The following is a 17,908-nucleotide window of genomic DNA, read 5'->3' as shown; positions in this document are numbered from 1 at the left end:
CATCCGCTAAAGCATGGGGAGAGGGAAAGAGAGGATGGAGGCAATGTGAAAACTTCTCCAATCCATTGGCTCCTGGGGTTGCCTTTGCGCTAGTCCTTCACACACACACTCTAACCCCTACCAGGACGCACAAACGCTGCCAGATCCCGTTCTCGCCCTCCCCCTCTGCCGGCAAGGCCCCACCCCATGCGGGAAGCCCCCTTGCTGGCCCATGGGGGGGATAGCTGTCCACTGTGACTGAACGACTTGGAAAAAAAAAAAAAAAAAACTTTTTGTTGGAACTTCTGGCATCGCCCCAGGGGCTGTTCTCTGAGAAGGAGAAGCAAGCTGACCTCCAGACAGACGTGCATTCAAACATACAATGTGTATAGACATTCACACATATGTAAAATACATGAAATGCACATGCAAACATGAATATAAAAATGCCTGCACACATATGAAAAAAAAGCCACCTCACACACATAAAATGAGGCACACAGTGTGGTAGAGGGCAGTGTGACGGCGTGCGGTAGATCAATGGCGACCACTAGCTGCTCAGACTCCACAGCAGAAAAAAGGATTGCAGTGGGACTAACACTAAAAGTGCAGCCCCATCCTCACATCAAATGTGGCCCCGCCACCACTTTTTAATAATGTGGGTGAACAGAAACATGAAAATGGCTTCAACAAGGATCTGGCTTTCATGTATGCCCTCCCTCGTTCTTCTTACCCTATCCTATGGAAGAACTTCAGGGATGTGCGTGGCCTTCATCAATGACACACTATCAAACTCAACCACTGGAGAGGTGTAGGTTTAATCAATAAAATGACTTACAACTACAGTTATACATTTTTAAAGCAAATATGATGAGAAAAAGTCCCTGCCATAATGCTGGGATGGTTTATGTAGGGTCCCCTGGCTGGTTATGTACTAGTCCAAATCAAAAAAGACCTAAGTTCCTTCTTCAATGTAAGTCTATGGGGTTTTTTTTATTTTTTTATTTTTATCATCCACTAAGGCTCAACAATAAGGACAGTCAACTGGGCCTTGGTTTTGGGCCAGTTTCTTAGTGCCGTGTTGCCACACACACACACACACACACACACACACACAGACATACAGTGCATATTTTCATAAAAAATATTTAGTTATAATATAGCTTGTTGGAAATGCTCCTTTTAAAGAAAACCAATTATTTTTGTAAATTTAATTCCTGTAAAAAAGTTTTAAAAAAAAAATAATAATAAATGTATTTGGTAAAATCTTATTTTTTCCATTTAATGAAAAATCTAAAATATTTTAATTTATTAATTTTTTTTTATGTAATGTATATAATGTATGTAAAATACACATACTAACTAAAATAAGAATAAAAGACTGATCACTATGTGTTGAAGCCAGTGATATGGTTGATAGAAAAAGTTTAAAAAAAAAAAGAAAAGAAAAGTAGAGATGGTCCTCACTGCAGAACACGAGATCCAGATCCAACTCCTCCCACTTTACATATCCCTAAACCTACCCATCTCCACCCCCTGGATCTGGATCCTGGATCTCGTGTTCTGCAGTGAAGAGCTCCTGGAAAAGTAGGTAGGTCAAGTTATGCACCAAAGTTTAAAATATAAGGTTATGGGTGTGTTTAAATGCAATTATAGTAAACACTTAGATTTGGGGTATTTTAAAAAATAAAGGCAAGAAGAGGTGTAACTGAAGACAGAGGTGTTGCTACAAGCATTTGACTGAATAGAAAGAGAATACAGTAAGAGTTTGGAAGTGAAAAGGCACATAGGCTTCTATGTCTGCCTAATGTCTTACCTGTCTACCTGACCTGTCTCTCACTTTTTTCTAATTCTCTCTCTTTACCACACACAAGCAAAAGCACAGCCAACAAGGAAGGGTGTGTTTTCTGCTGCACAAGCTCACACACATGCCCCAAAATTAAATTAATATGAAAAAAATTAAATTAAATCAAACCCCCAAGTGTTTTATTACTTACTTGTGTTTCCAGCCATTTAGAGACTGCATTACTAAAATATGAATAATTAAGGACATATGGGTATTATTATGTCGGAGGGAAAAAAACAATCGCTCATGCCTTATTTCATTTGGAAGAAACGTTGTTATCTCTGGAAAGTGTCTGACAGGGGTCGCTGATGTGTCTGAGGTGTGAAACGAGAGAAATACACAGGTTTGGTCTATATCAGGCAACAAGTCATGCTACCACATCGCCGCCCACACTAAACTTTCTTCACTTCATGACTGCTGACGTGGAGTTCATTTCCAGCTCTCTGAATTTCTGAAATATCACATTCAGGATTTTTCATTGATTGCAGATTGTGGCCGAAATTAGATTTAAGACTTGGCTGCGGTTTTCGGCACAAATAGTGGAACAACTTCTTGTGTATGCACGATTGGATCACTATAGAGCCCTGCCAAGCCTCTCTGACATCCACATATTGCATTTTTGGGGCTCTGGGGGAATGATGCTGCCTCGTCTACATCAAGAAGTTTATTCGTTCTGACCCAAACCGGTGGTGGAAACTCTCCATCGTAAGCTAATCACAACAAAATCACCACTGATTCTTCCGCAATCCCACAAGACACTGAACCATCCAACAAATCAGCGCAGAAAATGCAAGCAAGAAAAAAAGCAAGAAAGAAAGAAAGCAAGAAAGCAAGAAAGCAAGAAAGAAAGAAAGCAAGAAAGAAAGAAAGAAAGAAAGAAAGCAATGGCGAGACACCAAGGCAAGGTCTAGGTCTGCCTATATTCTGCAAATGTCTTCAAAAACAAAAAAGAAAATCCGAAAAAATAAGAACATAATAAAAAATACATTAATAAATAATGAATTCCATCATTTTCTAGCACGGTATGATGCTAGGATAGAATGCTTACCAGCTGGACACATGGTGCCAGTTCAGAGTGTTCATCACAATCCCAAACCAACACACACAACCACACTCATTCCATGTCACCTCAACTTTTTCAGCATGCTTGTGGATTATTAGTCGTCTCCGATCCGTACCAACCCGTTATCAGCCCCTCACCGGTCAACCCAATGCCCCCCACAGCTGTCAGAGCCTCCCGACGCTCCCTCTCCTTCAAACCCCCACTTCACTTTATCTAGGCTTTCGCAGGCCGCACGCTTTGGCAGCAGACTGGGGGGTAACCAGTCTCTCTGTTTCCCTCTCTTTCTCTCCATCTCCCCACCCAGCAGCGGCAACAGCAGTCCCGGCCTGCCTTGGGAACGGAGTGTGGAAACAGGCCCGCATTGCTGTGCTGTGTCCTGGGGGAGTTCATTACTTGAGCAGGGCGCTCCCACCAGCCAGCCAGAGAGCAGGTCCGCCACGGCCCTACTGCGCTCCACTGGAGCTGCTCTCATTAAACAGAGGGAAAAGAAAGAAAGAAAAGAATAAAAGAGAGAGAGACAGTGAAAGAAAGAGGGAAAGAAAAGAGCGAAAGAAAGAGCACAAGAAAGAAACAGCGAAAGAAAGAAAGAGCGAAAGAAAGATTGAGCAAAAGAGTGAAAGAAAAAGCGAAAGAAAGAGCGAAAGACAGAAAGACAGAAAGAAAGAAAGAAAGAAAGAAAGAAAGAAAGAAAGAAAGAAAGAAAGAAAGAAAGAAAGAAAGAAAGAAAGAAAGAAAGAAAGAAAGAAAGAAAGAAAGGCAATGGCGAGACACCAAGACTAATAACGTGACAAGTTTTGTTTTTTTCTCATCGGGTTGCATTTATCGTCTTTTCCGAGGTGGAGTTTGTGTCTGCGACGCCACCCACTCCCAGGTCTGGTTACTTATTCAGCAGTGAGTTTCCTATCCTCCCCAGAAATGAGAAACAGGTTTAAATATTTTACAAAGGCAGGGTGGATAGAGAAGGCTCTGAGCTCGAAGGAACAGCAGAAGGATTCTCCAGATCTTTAACCCCAATAGAGGGCCGTCTCCTTTGAACACTCAACCCCCATCATACACTTCCCTTTCTCAGTTTCTCCCGGGAAGCTCCACTGTCACTAGCCTTGACAAAACAATACGCACCTACCGCACTAATTCCGCTGAAAGAATGAAAAAAACAACATACATGCCCTCCCTCATCCGATATTACGCTCTAAATCTAGACCTGTCCTGTTCTTTCTTCTACTATCCATCCATCTCTCACTCCCTCGCGGTTATGGACGCCCCCCCTTGCGACCCTGCCAAGATGCGAAGGATTCCAATCAGGCACTTAGCTGGATGGCTATTTCCAGGGACAAAGGACATGGAGAGGAGCAGGACTGGAGGGGAGGGGGAAAACGAGGGGGAACAAAGACTGCTCCTGGCACCCAGGGGAGCAACCAGCCACTGACGTCACCGTGTATGAGTGTGTGTATGTGCAAGAGAGATAGAGGGAGGGCATAATGGGTGTTTGAGAGCCTGCCTGAGGCTGGCAGAGGTCCCCAAGGGGGCTGTCCTCATGGGAAGATTGGAAAAGAGTTTCTTTATCATTTGTGCACACTTACTGAGTGAGGGCCTTGTGCAAAATATCAACTGTGATATATCGTAACAACGGAAATGAGAATATGTGATATATGATGTATTTATGTGAGATGTAAAGCTTGCACAAGTCATAGGAGATGTAATATTGACAGTAGTGGAGGCCGGCGTTTCGTGTTACTACAAAGTGTTTCGTGTTAGCCACCATATCATGAGACCACATGAAGAGATAGGCCGCCACATTATGAAGAGTTAGGACACTTAAATAGATAATTTGTTAAGTTCCAAAACCTAGCGGGCTGCTTACCTTATCAATAACTGGTGAGAAACAAATTGCTATTGATCAATTCTCCCTTCGCCGGGAGTTTAATTGACAGGCAATCTGACCAATCATAACACTAAATCTGCCGTTTTGTCCGACAAACAAACCAGAGATTAGTAGATTAACATCAGTGGACTTGAACTTGAAAAAAGGTGTACTAATGTCTTTCCACGGATAAAACAGCATATCTTTTGATTGTGATGTTCATTCATGTTTATTTCGTGCAATAATTAGGAAGAGGTGATCGGTTTAAGTGTCGCTTGAACTGAGGCACTGCAGCGTTCTGTCATGACACATTAAAAGAGGCACAAAATGGTATTTCTTTTTAAAAAATTAAAAAATTTGAAAGCTAAGACTTTGTTTCATACCAAAAGTAACCTCCTCTGTCTTGTCTGTCGGCGTGTTGTCAGTGTCCTCTTTGCTCAACAATGTATTTTTCACTGCACCATGAAAAATACACCATGGCTTTTCTTGTAATTGTGAAAGATGATTGTATAATTTAGTTTTGTATGAATATGAATTTTGTGTATTAAAGTAAAAACAACTTTTAATGGTTTATGAAGACAGTAAACTACATTTCCCATCATTCTGTGATAAAATACATAGATGATACAGCACAAGAATGACCAAAATAAAATCACATACCTAATGTGTATCCTTTGTTATGTAGCATTAGTGCTAAAAAAGCTCCCTGTCTTTGTCAAGAAGTTAAAAAAAGTGAGAGAAATTTGATTACAATCAAAATCAATGGACGCATAATATAATTATAATTTCCCAACTCGTAGGTAGAAACTTTCCTGGAGGAACGCAGAAAAAAAATAAGGTTACGCTTTATTTTACAGTGAGGTAGTTACATCGTAATTACTCACATAAGTACTGAGTACTATTAATTAACTACATGTGCTTACTATAGAGTTACAGTTAGGGTTAGGTTTAGGGTTAGTTACTTGTATTTATGCATAATTTACTGTTATTACTATAGTAAGTACATGTAGTAACGTGTAACTACGGCACTGTAAAATAAAGCAAAAATAATCCAAAAATAATCCAAGATGGCGGACGAGTGTAGAGAAATACTGAAAAACATCAAGATAACAAGAACACTCTACCAGAAACAATTGTGCTTCACTTTAGGAGCATTATTTGCAAATTGCTGCCTATGTAGAGTTCCAAATTTGTCACTTATGAGGGCCCATTTCAGATTGCATGCTGCAAGACACTCGAACGAACACCAATCTAATAAAAGTAACAAAACATGACAAACGGAAAAGCATTTATGGGCACGTATGTGTCCATCTCTACTGGCGTGCACACGTCTGCGTGCTGAATCAGTAAGTGTGTGTCAATAAGGGCGAGTGTGTGAGCATGTACGCTGGCGGCCGTGGTTAATGGACTCTGGTCTGTCTGCGGAGGGGGAAAGGCTGGGGCTCTTTGAAAAGAGTGTGGATTCAGACAGCCTTGCCCATTTCTCTCCATGCGTACGTCCCAGGGGCACTGCTTTTCCTGACATTTCACTTGACAAAGGCGAGCCACACCTGAGCGCAGGGTTAAAACTATTATAACAGCTCTCCCCCTGGCACACTGCCCTTTGGCTCCACTGCACCAAGTGTGTGTATGTATGTGAGAGTTTGTGTGTGCGCGATTTTGGGCCCCTTGAGTGCGAGAATGTGAAAGAGTATGCGGGTCTACAGTAGGTGTATGTGTGCAAGTACCTAAGGTCTGCAGCTCCGGGGTGTGTTGACATACAACGCCACCTGACCGCATCTTCATAGCGTACGGTAACAATGCCGGCAATGGCGCATCTTGAGGGCCGGACCTGCAGGGGCCCACTCCACGCCCACATTCGGCCCACGCTAAGCTGGCTATAGGGAGCCAGTGAGGAGTGGAGGAGCACAGCCAGTAGCCACAAACCATAATGGAGAAGCTAGAGATTGAGAGAGTGAGGGAGTTGGGGGCAAATGGGCCGAACTCAACAGGAGGTGGGGAGTGAGTGAAAAGAAAATGAGAAAGGGAGAAAGGACACTGCAGGAGAGCTGGAGAGAGGGAGACGTGGAGAAAGAGGGCAGTTTGGGTTATCCACTACAGGGTGAGAGACGGAAAGAGAAGGAGGGGGCAAAAGGACTGAATCGGAGAGAACAGGCTGTTCCTCATTACCGCGGCTCCCCGCAAAGAACCTGGTGATGGCTCTATTCTCCAATGCCAGGGTCACCGAGGTCACACCCACCAACCAGGGGTCACATTCTCAGACAAAACCCTAACTAAGACGCAAGGCGATCAACGGAAGACCGAAACACCTGACCTCCTCCACCCACAGAGCCTCTGACAAAGGCCTTGTCCCTGCGGAAAACCAACAAAGGGCGGCCATCTTAGAACGGACCTACAATCGCTCAATGGGAGCAGACACAGCCTCAACTGACTTTGGGGCTCAAAGTTGAACAGTCAACATCTAGGAATGGAAAGTTTAATTTGATCTGCAGAAAATTCATTTTCAAACTAGTGCACTTCCTGAGGCGAGCACAGATCTTTATGTATGAATGAGTAATATTTATGCATTAGTACATGAGCTTGATATAGAAAAAAAGAGACGATTTGAACCCTAAAACAAAAAGGACGCGTGACCAGAGCTTGCGCAAATAAGCACAGCATGAATTATGCATATTGGTGTGGATGAGCACCAAAAGAAATATATTTGTAATTGTGTACTTTGATTATCTGTACATTTATTTGTCCGTACACACCCTTCGTATAGCCAATGAATACAAATGAGTGCGTTTGGTGGCAGGAATATTAACTCTCTCTCTCTCTCTCTCCAACGAGCGGGAAAAAATTGTGTGTGGATATTCCAACAGATTTTGGCTTCTTCCTGGGCACACGCAGACAGACCAAATATTTACTCTCCCCTCTTCCGCCCGCCTGCTCGACACAGCAGCCGAGAGAGAAAGAGAGAGAGTGAGAGAGAGAGATAGAAAGAGAGAGTTACATTTTTAATCGGCTGATTTTTTCCCTCCGAGAAGGCAAGCTGAATACAAGTACGCTGCCGCCAACACACACACGCTCCTTTTTTGTGTCCTTTGGCAAATTCTTTTATTTCGCTCTTGCGTGGAGCAGGAAAGAAAAAAAAAACGAGAGAGGAGAGGAGAGGATGGAAGGAAAAGGAAGAGAAGAGAAGAGAGAACGTCCCCACAGAGTTTTTCTCCCTTCCTGGTGCGAGCGCAGGCCCCCACAGAGTCCCTGTGTAATTTCCAGTCCCTCAGAATTCAGGTATTAATAAAGGCCCCATGGGGAACTGCACACAATATAACCCTACATTTTCAGGCATTATGAAAGGACGCCCCCAGGGGTCTTTGGCTCAAATTTCTGAAATGCAGGCATTGTAAAAAAGGCACCCCAGGGGAGTCCCCCCGCAATAGAAATCTGCTGAATTCAAAGCATTTTCGGAGTCCTGGTGGGAGCCATTACTCCCTCTGGAAGCGATTTTTTTTCTTCTTCTTTTTTCCCTCTCTCCTCCTCTTTTTTTTTTTTTTTTTTTTTTTTTTTTTACAAAACATGTGTTGCTGACATGTTGACAGATTGCTCAGTGAAGTGTTTAGGTGCATGCACAAACCGAGTCTCTACAGAGACAGAGCAAGCTCTCTCTGCCAGAGAGCCTCTCAACTCTCCCAAAACTGGTGCCATCCATATTTTATAAGAAGGGGAAGAGGAAAATCTAGGGCTAGGAGAGCAAGCGAGGGGGGGTAAACACAAGATAAGTAGAGTCACGTATGGAAGGAGGAGGAGAGGAAACGAAAAAGAGACGCTGAAAGACAGCGATGGGGAAAGAGAAAAAGGAGAGAGAAAAGAACTTCATCGTGAAAAATGAACCCTGTGATGAAAAATGACTTCCAGTGTGCTTTGAAACAACCCTCCTTCGTCTCACCCCCTCCCTTTCTCTCTCTCTCTCTCTCCCTGCATGCTGTGCCCCCTCCCCTCCCCTCAATCTCTCTCTCTCTCTCTCTTATGGAGGCAGGGCTCTTGCTCTCCCTGGAAAACCTGAGTTTACAACCAGCTGTGACTGCATTTGTATCTGTGCCAAAGGCTTAGTGGAGGAATCTTCAGGCCACCCTCTGGCTCAGAGAGAGAGTGAGAGAGAGAGAGAGAATGGAGGGGGTAAGGGAGGACCAACACACAAAGCAGCTCTCTCTTTGAGGGAACACGCGTAGTCTGATTTGTGCAAACACACAGAAGCGAACACACGCGCTACTCTGATATAGGTGCCGCAAACGCACATAAAGCAAATACAGCTCAAGACGAACGTGGCATGCTGTCGATTACCACAGACAACAATTTCAACTCGTCTCACGATTTGCAAAAACAAAAAAAGACAGTTACGTGCTTACAATAAAGATCTACGAGGCAATATGGGGTATGCCGCGAAGCTCAACCAGCGATCTGCAAATCTCTCTTCAGACCGCATTTCTGCTGACTTGACAGCAAATGATGTAACTGATTATGTTAAAAGCTGTCCACAAATAAACTTCACCAAGTCTGTTTATGAGCCATACAGATTTTACAAACATATGTTTGTAACATCTATTTTAACATCTTAAGTATTTTAATTCAGTGTCTTTGTGCAATTACAGTCTGCTTGTTATATAAAAAATATATATACATGTATGTGTGTGTTAAATATGTAAAATAATATAAATTATTTTAATTAAATGCATTTTTAATAAAATAACATTTTATTTTAAGATCAGCAGCTTTTAGGGGCCAGTGCGGAGCCAATTTTTTCAGCTCAACTGAGACACACGAAAAGACTCCAGATTGGACCCCTGTCGGTGGAAAAGGAGCACTGTAAGCGTGCATTTTTATTGGTTTTCACTTACCAAGTCAAAATTATTTTCCATGGCAATCAAGCTTAATTTAATAAATCTTATATTGTATTTAACCTAAAAAAAAAATTCCTTCAACATACAAATTTATGTCCAGCCACATTTATTAAAACTAATGCCAATAAAGCTTATTTAAGGTACTAATCTGTCCTTGTCCAGCTTTTTTTCTTAGCACAGCAAGATCAAATTACAAACTACTCTCCTCTTTCTCTGTATGATGAAGCGAGAGGGAAATGATCTGCAACTTTAATAAGAGTCTTGGCCTCCCTGGATTCAGCTGCTGTCGTGACGACAGGCAGGAGCTGGGGGGTCTTCAGTTGGCCCGGACAGACATACGGATGGATGGATGGAAGGATAGATAAGTGGAAAAGGGATATGTATTCATGGCGTGAAGCGCCCTGGGCGAGTGTGTGTTTAGTGAAAAAATGAAGGGGGTGACTGCAATCTCAGGGGACTGAACCACCCCGAGGCCCCGTCACATACCCCCATTACACTTCAACTGCATGCCAGACGCACAACTCCCCACCTAGCCTGCCAGCAGAGGAGAGGGCACACTGCTCTGTGTGTGTCAGAGCGTCTACAGAAGTAAATGAGTTGGTGTACACTAAATGTTACAGGCTTAAAGAGAAAAAGCAACTAAGATACGATTACCATTCACAACCCATTTACAAAGTTCTGTGTTTATTTTTAAAATATTTTATTTAAATATTCATTCAATATAGTAGTTTTATTAAACAAAAAAAATACAAATGCATTTAATAAATATTTAAATAATATGAATAAATTGAATCAAGTTGAATCTGCTGCTCTATGGTCATTTTTGACCAATTTTTTTTTTTTTTTCCTCTCTCCATATTTTTACTTTATTGGAATGGAACGAAACTTAGTAAAGGTTTTGGCACTTGCTGTGTGAACACAAAAAAAATAATGGACATTATTTGAAAAGGTTAAATGGTTCTGAAAAAAATAGTCACACTTGTGCTCCTCGCAGTCAAAAATGACCGCACTGGAAATTAATGGGAGACGAATTTCATCTAGTGACAAATTTTAGTACTGTGGCCAAACAAAATCTTACTGAAAGCTAATTTTTTGAGATATCGAGCTCAAATTTGGAACTCAACCTTTTTAGATTTATGGCTTTGATTTTCTTGCAGTTTTAGAGTAAAACATGTTTTTGAATATAATATATATATATATATATATATATATATATATATATATATATATATATATATATATATATATATATATATATATATATACTATTTTTGTGCATTTTCATAACAATAAATGTATAATTCTGTAACTTTTTTAAGTTAACTTTTTTGAACTTTTTTCACTTTTTTGTCATCTTTGAAAAAAGATCAAAATTAAGTCTGTGCTCTAAAGAATTAAAAATTTATGACAGTTTAAGTTGGAAATTTCATTTTCAGGTTTATGCTCAAAAACTGAATAAATGGATTATAATTTTAGCGTGAATATAACTTAGTGCCATAAAACCCCCTAAAAATACAAAATATTAAACAAAACACATTATAAAACTAAAATATAGTACATTCATTTCATCAAAATAATAATAAAAAAAATGATGTCGTTTTTGACCGATACGCAAAGAGCACCAGAGGCTTAAACATACAATTACAAATATACATGTAATAAATATTTCAATAAAACATATCTAAATTAAATAATAAAATGTGAGTATTGGCAAGTTTGAAGCTAACTGTCATCTCAACTTAGAGAACACCTCACTGTCAAGGCTTTGGCCTAGCGGTTAGCGCATACGCAGCCCATGCGAGTTTAAATCCAGCTGGCGACATTTACTGACCCCATTCCCCCTTATTCTACCCATCACTTCATGTCCTTTCTTGACTATACCTATAAATAAAAGTGGCAAAAAGGCCAAAAAAAAAGGAGCCATTCGTCTTCCCACCCTCTCTTTCTTTCTCGAAGCAGTGACAGAGAGTGTGTGAGCTGTGTAGAGCTATTTCTACTGACTACTAACCCCCCCAACCATCAACTCTCTTTCTCTCTCTCTCTCTCTCTCTCTCTCTCTCTCTCAGTCTGTCTCTCTGGAGCGCTTGCCGTTCCCCTCAGTCTTCTGAAGGCGGGTTAATTAGCACTCGCCTCCTATTTGTATCTGACAGGTGGAGAGCCCGCCCCCCCAGCTGACTGACAGCTCTCTCGTTTACCCACACGGCTGCCTGCTTCACTCAACCATTCTCTGGCTTACTCCCCGAAGTCTTTCAGTCTTTCTCGTCCGCTCTACTTCAGGAAGACACATCCTGACATTTATTTTCTATACAGATCAAAATATGAACTGATCAAGAGAGAAATGGGTCAGAGGAGGAATTCTAATTTCAAGCTAGAAGAGCTCAGCTGCCATGCAGCGGTCACCTCTGTGTGTGCGTGTATATCTGTACCTCCTGCTCACCCCCTGTCCTTCCACATGAGTTTAGAAAGCTCGGAGGGTGGGCAATACTGCTATATACAACACATGGAGAAGGTGGACCAATAAAGGCTACATATATAGCAAAAACGAGGTTGAGAGGACACCTGAACAGGCCTACTGGTCCACATGCTGTGCTGTGGAGTCTAAACTGGGCCTCTTTCTTCGACTGAGCCAAACCCAGGAGGCTACAGGGCCTTCTGTTCCAGACTAGAGAGGGAGGGGTCAGCTTCACAATGCCACAGGGGACATGTGGAAAGGGGGCGAGAGGGAGAAAGAGAGAAAGAGAGAGCAAGAGAGTGAGGTGAGTGTTGTTAACAGCCAGGGCCCAACCTTGGCCGGTTGCAGGGCAGTGGAGCGGAGCAGCGCAGTGAATGTTCTCCATTTGATCTGAGGTTTTTTCCAAGCGCTCCTCAGGGAGCCAGTGTTCCAGATTCCTCCTCCAGTAGAGCCTCCCCTCAGAATCAGCCCACAGTATGACACACACACACACACACTCCTGTATCACCCACACACATTCACAAACTTGTGCACACAAACACTAATCCACACTCATGACCCGATAGATTCACACACAGACAAATATAAACACACACTAAACGATATAATGCTGTCCAACTGCCAGCAAAGTGAACAAACACACACACTCACACTGTAATCCTGTAAACAGACATGTTATCGGGACGAAGGGTCATTTAAACTACTGTTCAAAAGTTTGGGGTCATTTTTTTTTTTTTTTTAAATTAGTACTTTTATTCAAGTAACAGTAAAGACATTCATAATGTTATACAAGATATATATTTCTAATGAATGCTGTTTTCTAATTTTATATTCAAAGAATACTGGGGAAAAAATACTTAAAATAAAAAATAATTACAGTTTTTACTTTTTTTTTATCATATAAATTCAGCCTTGGTGAGCATAAGAGAATGTTTTCAAAAACATTTTAACAAAATCTTACCAACACCAAACCTTTGAACAGTAGTGTAGAAAAGCGTGGTTACAAAAATTAAGTTAGTAATTTCTAAAATTACATTGGTTGTTCCTTTTACATTACGCACAAATAAAATAACCATTCATTGAACACAAACATACAAACGCTAGAATACAGTAATAATACACATTAACCCACTCTTAAAAACATACAGTGGGGCCCAAAGGTTTGGGACCACTAACAAAAATGCTTTTATTTAAACTTTTTTTCTATTTTACACATATATTGCGAGCATAATTTGAGTGAAAAGATGAACTGCAATATTAATATGAACTTCAGGATGTCTTTTTGCTTTAATGTTTGCATTAATGACAGGAGCATTTGAACTGCATGAACTTGCATAAATTTGAGTAAAACATGATGAAACACCTGACTATCTGTACAAAGAGTCACATGATCAATCTCAGAAATGTGCGTTGTGACCAAAAACTGCAGTGCAGAATTGCTGAATCAAGTTAAATCATATTTTTTCTTTTCATTTTTAAAAATCCTAAAACTTTCCTAAAAAGGTTTAAAAATGATTTTGTATTCCAGATTTTCAATGTGATATCAGACTTTTTAACCCAAATGTTAATCTTAAGCAGAAAGAGAGAGAGCACAAGAAGTTAAAGTGATATATAAGAAAGTAGAAGGAGATGGAAACACTAGGAGTGTAATGGGGGAAGGCAGAGCCAAAGACATTTGGAGGGACAGAAAGGCAGACGTTCCTCGTCTCCAATATCTTCTCCTGTGGAACTCATATTAGCAGCGATCAATGGCAGCAAGGGGGAAGAAGAAAAAGAGAGGGATGGAGGGACAGTCAGAGAAAGACAATGACGGTAGGGATGGTTAGCGACCATATCAGAGGTTATATTATTGTCGAGAAGCTAAAAAAAAGGACGGTGCACAAATACGAGGCGGACATGCCAAATACACATGCACGCACAAACACATGATGGGATTCCAGGTGTAATTCTATAGCCACGGTGTCTTCTGTTAAGGGAATAGAAATTTCATTTCATGCCGTGGCGTGGCACGGCTGTGCTCGAGAATATTCCTGCTTTGACGGGCATGTGGTCATAATAATAACCGTAAATTGATAGAGTGGCTTTATGAGCCTTCTGCTGGTGTGCTGATATTGGCCAGGCTCTCCTTGGGGCCATGGGAACCATCCACTGCTCTCCACAACATGGCCTCCCTCACACACATGCACACACACACACACTCACACACAAAATGGCGTGTGTTTGTCCCTTATCAGATGAAGTCACCAGCAGCACGCTACTCTCTCTCCCATTAGACCAGCTCCCAGGAGTGTGTCAAGAACTTGAAAGGGTTTGAAAATGATTTTTTATTTATTGCTATCATTATTTTTGTTGTTGTTGTTATTATTGTTATAAATAATTTAAAATAAATAGGGAACTGTATTAAACTAATTTTGAATAATAATTGCATTATTCAATATTAATTGAATTGATTAATTTTGTTTTAATTAATTTAATATTCTATAATATTATAATAATTTAAAAAATAATAATCAGAGTTATTATTGTTAACTAAAACTATTAACAATTTTTTGTTTATTGAAATAAAGCAGAAATAAAATAAAATACAAATATTAGCTGAAAAACAATGTAAACGAAAATTAGAAATGTTGTCTTGGCAATGAAATGAAATAAGTTTAAGCACTAAAATTACAAAGTGGACATAAATAAAAACTGAAACCAAACTAAAACTGAAATATAAATAAATTAAACCTAAATGGTAATAATATTTGTTTTTTATATATATATATATATATATATATATATATATATATATATATATATATATAATATATATATATATATATATATATAAAAACATAACCAAAAAAATGTAATCTAAATATGAATAAAATATATAACAGTATAGAAATAATACTAAAATAACACTGATGATAATAATAATAATAATAATAATAATAATAATAATAATAATAATAATAATAATAATACAAAATAGGAAGAAGGTTTGTGATCGGTCCAACCCCCCAGACATGGAACCAGATTATGGGTGCTTCTCAAACAGAAGGCTGCATTCTAGTGAGGCTGTGTCCTTCCTAGTCCAGTCCATCGAAGGCTTGTAGGCTAGAGTCCTCCTCAGCATTAAATGTTACAATGAGACGGTAGAGTAAAATGCGTATGGCAACATCATATATGTTTCTGCCCCCGCAGTCACGATTTGAAAAATCTATTAAAATTATAATTTGAAAAAATATTTATATTAAAAACCTTTAAATTAACTGCCTTTCCATTAATGCAGTACATGTAATGACAAGCATCTGTGGTCTGGAATATGTGCAAAGGATTGTGGGTGATTGGAGGACACGAAGGATACACTTGATGCATCCTTCAAAACAGGCCAAATGAAGGATGAGAAATGAAGCCCGCCTCCTTTGACAGACATTGATGATATGACAGCAGAGATATGCAGTCTTACTACATCCTTCCAAATGAGAAGCACCCTGTTTTACAATCTCCAGTTCGCACACTCCTGGGAACGACTGCATTTTTTAATTTCATTTCACTCTTTATTTTTCCCCTCCAATACACATCATGCATCTCTCTGATGACTCCAAAACTGAGATTGTGTCTAAAATCTAGGACCATGATTTCATTACTTTGGAAGTAGCTAAAATAATGGAAGGAGATGGGGAAAGGGTTGTGTCATGCTGTATTGTGTCCCCTCAGAAACATGTGTGCTCTGGTATGATGAGAGCTGTGGATAATAACAATCCACTAGCACCATATTTTGAGAATTTTATATAGCTGAAAAGATACTGCAAGATCATTCAATAAACTTACTGCATACGACTGCTGGAGTGGCATCACTCTCTCTCTCTCTCTCTCTCTCTCTCTCTATATATATATATATATTTCTATCTCTCCCCCTCTTTTCCTCAGTTTTTATGCTCGTTAAGGAGAGGCCCTTGATTAATCTGCTAGGAAGCAGATGCCCCTGCAGGGCCGCTTTCAGCGTTTCATTAATTACCGCGATTGTAATAACGGCTATTGTGTGCGTGTACTGCGTGTTAGCTTTAAAACACCACTCTCCTGAGGGAGCATACTGACTCCAGAACAGCCAACGGCCTCTAAGTAACCCCACCGCCTCAAAAACTATACCAAACTTCTGCCTCCTGCCAATATGATTTCCTCAGAAATAAGAAATTAAAGCAGTCTATAATTTCTGTGCCAATAGCATAACCACACAAAATTGCAAAAAAATAATGATTGTTTTCAAGTAGGTTTACTAAACACTTCCCTGTCTGCCATTGTACATCTAAACAGGTAGTCTAACCAACAAACGTAATGCAAAATTATTTGCATCTTCAATAAGTTGCATGATTATTGATTATCGTAGGTGAAATGTTTGCTGTGGCTGATTCAAAAATTTGAAAGTGGCAATCTACAAAAGTTACCCCACAAATGGTACATTGAACTGGGATAGGAGGATACATAGAGGGAAAAAAAAATACACTGTGTCTTTAAAGACAGTGAAGAAACACAACACATACACAAACCTGCTGGGCAGTGATTGGTACGGTGCTCGGTCAGGTCTGCCAGGCACTCAAAGTCCTGTTGGCAGTTGTCACAGGTGAAGATGGAGTCGTCATCTAAATCCTCCTCTCCCACCCTCTCGTCATGACTGGTCACACTCTGTTCTCCGTCCTCACCCGTCACCCGGCTCTCCTTTCTATCAGAGTCTCGCTCTGATACTGCTGCATCTATGTATATACACACATGAACCGTAGAGAGAAAGAGGGAAGATGTCAGGTCAAGGGATTGCTACTGACAGGTAAATCATACTATAACATTTATTTCTTGACTGTTATGTATTGTACTTCATATATGTGCTGATGCAGAGCTTTTGCAAATGTCACGGGTAGCGAAACGTACTGTACTTGTCAAAACGTAAATCAATTAAAAAAAAAATTTCATCCAGTGTTGGCGAAGCTATTTTGAAACTGTAGAACTGTAGCCAAATTAGAACTCAAGAAATGAAGTAGGTAAACTAGTCAACTACACTATATGCATATTCATATACATGAACACATATAATCTGTATTTTCTAGCACGATGGGGGTTTTGATTATATGAGACTGGATAAAAGAATAAATGGAGATTGTGATGTTGTCAACAATGAACTAATAAAATTAAAAACAGAACTAATGCAAGTAGAAAACAAAATATGAGAAATTAAACAAGAAAAAGAAAAAAAGTCAACAACAGCGTTGAGCAGCAGCATTTAACCAAATATTACATAAAATGCTGTTTCATTACAAAGATGATTGTGCAGGAATTAAATTCAGTAAATGAACTGATTCACTAGAATGAATAAAACTTTCCAAAGGCATATAAGGGAAAGAATCAATTCAGTTGAATGATTCAGACTTTCCACAGAGAGAGAGAGAGAGAGAGAGAGAGGACCAATTCATTAGTATGAATCAGACATTTCAATGCTGCATATGAGGTAAGGAATCATTTAGGATTAACCAAATCACTACAATCAATTAAACTTTCCAATGCTACATTTTAAAGAATCGCTAATTGTTAGAAAATGTATCACATTACTGGAATAGCTCCACTGTTAAAAATGACCTAAAAGAGATAACTTTTCTCAGTCTCAGTATAAATCCCAACCCTAAGTGTGTCTAGTCTCAGTCAAAACTACAAAGCTCCCATGAGCCTCTAGACTGAAGTGTAAGAGAGGGGCCCGAGGCTTTGAGAGCCGCTTGAGCGCGAGCCACCCAGTCGCTCGTGGCACACAGTTAGGACCAGTGGAGAAATCTGCCACTGCAATCCTCCTTCC

At 40.1% G+C, this 17,908-nt stretch overlaps 1 protein-coding gene across 1 annotated transcript in view; it reads right to left on the bottom strand.

Moving 5' to 3' along the window:
• The window catches only part of znf423 (zinc finger protein 423), a 143,415-nt gene that overhangs the window by 109,825 nt on the left and 15,682 nt on the right, over positions 1 to 17,908 (bottom strand). Inside the window, 1 exon segment of the mRNA XM_048169047.1 lies at positions 16,620 to 16,823. The gene's annotated coding sequence lies outside the window, so the exon portion shown is untranslated.

Source organism: Megalobrama amblycephala, linkage group LG19 (genome assembly GCF_018812025.1).
Source record: "Megalobrama amblycephala isolate DHTTF-2021 linkage group LG19, ASM1881202v1, whole genome shotgun sequence".
NCBI classification, from domain to species: Eukaryota; Metazoa; Chordata; class Actinopteri; order Cypriniformes; family Xenocyprididae; genus Megalobrama; species Megalobrama amblycephala.
The sequence above is the reverse complement of the archived record's forward strand: the minus strand, read 5'-3'. Positions and strand labels throughout refer to the sequence as shown.